Genomic DNA, 7,500 nt, shown 5'->3' on the forward strand with positions numbered 1-7,500 from the left:
GACATTGCAAGTGAAAGGTGTGAACTGTCTCACCCAAACGTAATCTTTGTACAAAAGAGAACAATAACAAAAAAAAATGGAAAAGAAAATAAAAGAAGCGAGAGAATTGAAGGAAACAAAAGGCTGAAGGTAAATCCAACGTTATTTTGTCCACTCATTTATTCCCATTTATAGCAAGTTGAACAGGAAATAGTCGCTGCTGTAAACCACGCTATTAATGGTCGTCTGTCAGTCTTAACGACCACAGCGTACAGTAACTTCCGCTAATTTTCTCCTTGCTTCCTCCTCCCCACATTTACTCATTAAAACTCGTTTAAGCAACCCCGGACGTTTAAAGCGAAATCGATCGACTTATCTTGATTTCATGCTTTTAGATGTGACACTTCAATGAAAATGTTGTTATTCCTTAAAACGGTTTTCACGCTGTTGCCTTGCACATACATACATACATACATACATACATAAGTATGTATTATGTACATGTATATATACATATGTACATACACACACACACACACACACACACACACATAAATACATATACCTACACACACGCACGCACAAATATATTAACACACATACACACATATATATATGTATATATATGTGTGTGTGGGGTATATATATATGTATATGTACACATATGTGTGTGTGCTCGCGCGTGCGTGTGTGTGTATGTCTATACAAACGCTTTCATATTTATAGGTGTACATGACTATAAACATACATTTGTGCGTGTGTGTGTGTGTATGTATGTATATATATATATATATATATATATATATAACAATTGCAGCGTGGAAGGTGTTTATAAGCCATTTAAAATAACACACAAAAGCCATCAGATTCACTTCAACATTTAAATTTAATTTGTCAAAATATTTTCGTCGCTTTGAGACCGCGACCTGTTCACTGACAAAATTCTGTGCTGCTATATATATATATATATATATATATATATATAGCAATAAGAAAATGGAGGGGAATATGTGGTATTCATCAACTTGCAGACATTGTATTATGTCAATTTACCTGTTTATTTTTCAACTAAGAGGACGATAAAAACAATATACAAACACATGTGACATATTATGTCATAGTAAATAAAAAGGACGTCTAGTGACCGACGAAGGGACAATATCTTACAGCTGTTTCAGTCCAGAGTTGACATGCCTCATTCTATCTATATAACTTCAGTAAGCTGAAGTAATTGATAGATGAAATGGATGAAATAGAGGTACATGTATGATTCTCTAGGCCTCTTCAGAGATTTTACAAAGTTCATGAAGTTAATTTACAATATCCAAATATATATATATATATATATATATATATATATATATATATATATATATATATATATATATATATATATACATACATACATACATACATACATACATACATACATACATACATACATACATACATACATTCACACATACATACATACATAAAGAAGAGATTCATCAATTTAATATTTTCATATTTGAAATATCAAACATTTAACAAAGTATTTCGATACCAAATAAAGCTGATCGAGCAGAAAAACCGTGGAACAATAAAGAAAGTATAAAAGAATAGAGAAAAGCGGGAAAGAGGGAGAGAGAGAGGGGGGGAGAGGGAGAGAGAGAGAGAGAGAGAAAGAAAGAGAGAGAGAGAGAAAGAAAGAGAGAGAGAGATTTAGTTGAAAAGGAAAAGAAAAGAAAAAATATAGAGTGAAAGTAGGCAGGGGATAGAGAAAGAACGTAAAGGTAGATAGTTTGCTAAGTTACGAAATCATGGGATAAATTTAACTGCGATAGTATTAGAGAGAAAAGGAATATTTATTAGAGAGGAGTGTCAAAACGAACAATAACGTATTAAGTTCATGTAACGAACTGGATGGTGGGCAAAAGAAGCAGGAAAAAGCCTTCATGGAAAAAAGAATATATTAGAGTTCCAAATATCTATTACAGAAAGTAGATTAGTGAAAAGGAGTGTAATGGAAAGTTAAGATGAATGATTGTGTAAGTAATTGATTGACTGGGGAGGGGCTAGGAATATTAAGGGACGAGTAATATATTCTGGGTTAGGAGAGTGCTGAAGAATAAAAGAAGGCAGCAATAGAAAGAAGAGGAGAAAGATAATCAAAAATAGAGCGGAAAAATAAAAAAATAAATGGTCGACGGGGGGGAGAACCATATATATTGAATGTAGAAAGAAAACAGTTGATGAGTGCTTCAGAAATTAAATGAATAATAATGAAGTAAAATATATTGAAGTACAGCAAAATAAAAAGAAGTACAAGATTTAAGAGACAAATTTTGTGTTTTATCCCAGCTTTGGGAACAAAATAAATCAGTTTGCTGTTTCCAGTTACCTACTGAGATAATCTTTTACAATAGCGTCGATTAATATTAACAACATATGATAAAAGTGACAGTTAATACATACATACATATGTATGTATTTCTTTCTTTATTTCTTTACTTGTTTCAGTCATTTGACAGCGGCCATGCTGGAGCACCGCCTTTAATCGATCAAATCGACCCCAGGACTTATTCTTTGGAAGCCTAGTACTTATTTCATCGCTCTCCTTTTGCCGAACCGCTAAGTTACGGGGACGTAAACACACCAGCATCGGTTGTCAAGCGATGTTGGAGGAACAAACACAGACACACAAACATATTCACACATATATACATATATACGACGGGCTTCTTTCGGTTTCCGTCTACCAAATCCACTCACAAGGCTTTGGTTGGCCTGAGGCTATAGTAGAAGACACTTACCCAAGATGCCACGCAGTGGGACTGAACCCGGAACCATGTGGTTGGTAAGCAAGCTACTTACCACACAGCCACTCATGCGCCTAATATTTAAAGCCGATGGAATAAGTGCCAGGCCTTTTATAAAAAAAACTACTGTGGTCGATTCATTCGACTAAAAATTCTACAAGGCCGTGCCCCAGCATGGCCGCAATCTAATGATTCAAACACATAAAAGATAGAAACGATGTAGGTTTGTACGTGTCGTTGAGGATGTTTATAATGAATCCTGGAAAAAACGGACATGTGGTGATCTCTGTCGGACGATTTAGAGCAGTGATTCCCAAAGTGGATGATATTGCACCCCTGAAGAAGAAGAAGAAGAAGAAGAAGAAGAAGAAGAAGAAGAAGAAGAAGAAGAAGAAGAAGAAGAAGAAGAAGAAGAAGAAGAAGAAGAAGAAGAAATGTTTCCTTCTCGAGCCATGCCAGTCTCATAATGGCCGGTTTCCCAGTTTCAGTGGCGTAGAAAATCTCCAGCTGGACGGGATGCCGATCCGTCGCAGGATTACTCATTTTTACCAACTGAGTGGACTGGAGCATCGTGAAATGAAGTGCTTTGCTCAGGAACACAACGCGTCGCCCGGTCCAGGAAATTGTCCCCTGAGGGCAATGGAAAGATCCAGGAGGAGGGCTATCGTAAGATCCGGTGGGGTGGGGTCGTTGAAGACAAGTGGGGTGATAATGGTGTGGCCATGTAAAAACAACAAAATAACGGGTTAATTAGGTTAGGTTTTATTTGTGAGATACAGTTGTTTTGAATTTGCTGCAGAAAGTAGTGTATGTTTGTGGTGGTGATGATGATGGTGGTGGTGGTGGTGGTGGTGGTGGTGGTGAGTGGTGGTGGTGGTGAGTGGTGGGGGACGATAGGTATGCGGCCCGAATGCCAAGGTGGGAGGTTGCTCGAAGATGTTTGGGAACCACTGGTTTACAGTGATTTTAATTGAAAGATAATTTTAAAATGCAAGAGTCTTCCTGTAGGTTAAATGCCATTAGGAGTAAGTTTTATATCAAGGTGTGGAACGTACAATTTCCTGTAATTCAGACAATCGCATGTTCCCGGCAGACAAAACGGAAAAAGGCGTTGCTCCAGACGATGGCGAGGTAACTGTGCCGTAACGGGAAAAATATTTTTTTAACGCAGAAAAATTAATTCCTTTTGAAATATCAAAACTTAAAATTAACTTAAATTTAAAAGTCAAATTTTAAAGCTATTTGAATTTTGAATGGATTTACGATGGCGGTTAAACGAATCTAGAAATAAATCGGTGCCTTGTATTAGATGTGTTGTTTTATGTTGGAGATGATGAGTTTTATCTTTTAACTTTTATCTTTTTACCACACAGTCTCGCCTACGCCTAAACCACATCTCAAAGCCAAATATTGGCTGTCACAGTTAGAAACTGAACTCTTAATTCGTTTCAATTAAATACATTTTAAAAGCAATCTTAAACCATTGTAGTTCACGCAGTAATGCATTAAAAACATCATTTAACCAGTACTAATTAAAAAAAAAATTATGGTTACAAACCCAAATAAAAGAATTCTTCATTACTCACTAACCAGTGCCTCATACCGTTATGGAAGTGACCCCTTCTACTCTTTCATGATTTCTGTTGCATTTTTCTTGAGTGATTGACCAAGAGACAGATGTATGTTAGACAAGTAGGTCATCGTTTTAAATAAAAGTTGTTGAAAATCTTTGAAAGAAATGAAAAGAGTGTACAACCGTTGCAGTCACCATTTAACCATACAAAGGATATATATACATATATACATACATATATATATATATATATATATATATATATATATATATATATATATATAAAGAGAGAGAGGGGGAGAGAGAGAGAGAGAATAGACAGAGAGAGAGAGAATAGACAGAGAGAGAGAGAATAGACAGAGAGAGAGAGGGATTAGGATAGCTAGCTAGCTAGCTACCTACCTACCTACCTAGATAGATAGATAGATAGATAGATAGATAGATAGATAGATAGATCGATAGATAGATAGGACTTTAGTATCAACTGTAAGACAATCATTGATCGACTGGCTAAGTTACCAGCTGACCAGCACACATACACAACATACACACATACATACATACATACATACATACGTACGTACGTACGTACGTACATACATGCATATATACATGTATATATATATATATATATATATATATATATATATATATATATATATATATATATATATATATATGTGTGTGTGTGTGTGTGTGTGTGTGTGTGTGTGTGTGTGTGTGTGTATGTATGTATATATATATATACTTAATGCATATACACATATGATGCATAATGGTGTGGTTCTACAGCCAGTGGGGTGGGGAGCGACTAGTTAACCAGCCAACAATGACAAGTGACTAACTGTCCAGTATATTGATAAAACACTTCCTGTCAAGTGGTTGAAACACTTCAACAGCTTAACAAGGATTAAAATATGGATTATCTTGCCCCCTTGTGTTGATTGCTTGTCGCTGCTGCAGTTGTTGTTGCTGTTGTTGCAGTTGTTGTTGTTGTTGTTGTTGTTGTTGTTGTTGTTGTTGTTGACGGTAATGATGATGATGATGATTTTGTTCAGTGGGATTGTGTTCTACCGTTCTGTGGACACAGCAGGGCAGCGCTAACAACAACGACAGCCATAACAAGAACAGCGACAACGTTGACAGAGGGAAGAGAAACGGCAGAAAACAACAAAAACAAGAACAGCAACAACAACAACAACAACAACAACAACAACAACATCAACAACAACAACAATACAAACACTTTGTAACTAAATACTGAACTAGAGGAACATATGGAGTTGGAGTGTGAACTAACATCCGTTTTTGGTGTATGGATACATAAGTGACGCTATACCACATCACGCTCCACAACAGGACTCGTCCGTAATACACTAGACTGCAATGTTGCATTCGGTAATGATACTTACGTAACACACTACGCTATTCTATTGCGAAACGACACTTCAACCACACTGCAATACCACTCCGCACTGCACGACAGAACCGCATTACGACGTACTGTTTGTGGATGTAGAAAATGAAATGAAAAGTATATCGTGACATCAAGGTTTGTGGTTTTGAATTAAGATCTTTCAATTTCCTTTTGTGTGCACCGTGTGTGTTTGTCTATGCTTATGTGTGTATATAAGCATGCAAAAACAAAAACAAAACAAAACAAAACAAAAAGTTAGCACTTCGTCTGTTGTGACGACGAGGGGTTCCAGTTGATCCGAAGCAACGGAACAGCCTGCTCGTGAAATTAACGTACAAGCGGCTGAGCACTGCATAGACATGCGTATCCTTAACGTAGGTCCTCAGGGATATTCAGCGAGACATAGAATACAACAAGGCTGGCCTTTTTTTTTTTGCCAGCTGAGTGGACTATAGCAACGTGAAATAAGGTGTGTTGCTCAAAGAGACGATACGCCGACTGGAAGTGAACTCATGACTTTTAGATCGTAAGCCGAATATACTAAGCCACGCACTTTCACAAATGTATGCGTGTAGGTACGTATCGATGCATGTATGCATATGTATACATGTATATTTGATTTTTTCTTTAATTAATTGAAATCCTCCTGTTAGAAAGGAGCTGGTTTCTTCCAAAGACAAATCTCCATCGCTGGAATTTGGATAGCAACAAAAGTAAGTGTTAAACGATGAACTTTAGAAATGTCTTGCATATTGTTATTCTTTCACTTACTGATTGTATATATTGTATAAGGGTCTTCTTAACCGGTTTCTTTCTTTGCTTGAAAATCCCAGTTTTTCAGTTTGTCGTTTGACATTTACAAACCTTACTGGCATAACTGTGAATATTTAATCAGAGTAAGCGAGTTGGGTGTTTCGAAGTTGAAACATCAAGTATTCTCTTTCTAGTTGATTTTGGAAGAGATATTCACGTCTGCAGGTCAGCTGACTTCTATGAAAGTATATACTTTTTCTTTTAGCTCCCAAATAATTTCGCCGATATTTTACGTGAGTACTTAGCAGATGTTTTGAAGGGAATGCCCCACCAATATTCCGTGTGATGTTATATAGGTATGTCTTCAATAAGAGAGAAGCTGCGGGCGGCGAGCTGTCAGAATCGTTAGCACGCCGCGCGAAATTCTTAGAGGTATTTCGTCTGCCGTTACGTTCTGAGTTCAAATTCTGCTGAGGTCGACTTTGCCTTTTATCCTTCGGGGTCGATAAATTAAGTACCGGTTACGGACTGGGGTAGATGTAATCGACTTAATCCATTTGTCTGTCCTTGCTTGTCTCCTCTATGTTTAGCTCTTTGTGGGCAATAAAGAAATAAGAATCGTTAGCATGCTAGACAAAATGCTTAGCGGCATTTCATCCGTCTTTACGTTCTGAGTTCAAATTCCGCCGAGATCGACTTTGACTGTCATTTTCTCATGATTGAAAAATTCAGTACTAGTTGATCACTGGGATCGATGTAATCGACTTAGCCCATCCCCCGAAATTACTGGCCTTGTCCCAGAATTTGAAAGCAATAAGAGAAAAGTGATTTATATTTATCCCATTGCTGTCTCTTCTGTAGATGGAATTGTATATTGCTTTAGTAACAACATCATGTCGCAACAGCTAGTTATACCTTGATATTTTCGGGCCAGCTGGTGATAACGTGTTATATCTCTCACAGAAATATGATATAAA

The 7,500-nt window shown here is 36.9% G+C and overlaps 1 protein-coding gene across 3 annotated transcripts in view; it reads left to right on the forward strand.

Annotated features, from left to right (window-relative positions):
- Positions 1 to 7,500, forward strand: part of LOC106876600 (dynein light chain Tctex-type 5-B) — a 145,658-nt gene that overhangs the window by 124,320 nt on the left and 13,838 nt on the right. The window contains exon 1 of one of the 3 annotated variants that reach the window (XM_089340655.1): positions 5,197 to 5,905. The exons of 1 other annotated variant lie outside the window; for it this stretch is intronic. The gene's annotated coding sequence lies outside the window, so the exon portion shown is untranslated. Of the gene's footprint in view, positions 1 to 5,196; positions 5,906 to 5,929; positions 6,346 to 7,500 lie in introns of those variants that run through there. One more of the 3 variants, XM_089340656.1, reaches the window with a different exon arrangement.

The sequence above is a fragment of the Octopus bimaculoides genome, chromosome 23, assembly GCF_046866305.1.
Source record: "Octopus bimaculoides isolate indiv1 chromosome 23, ASM4686630v1, whole genome shotgun sequence".
Lineage (NCBI taxonomy): Eukaryota > Metazoa > Mollusca > Cephalopoda > Octopoda > Octopodidae > Octopus > Octopus bimaculoides.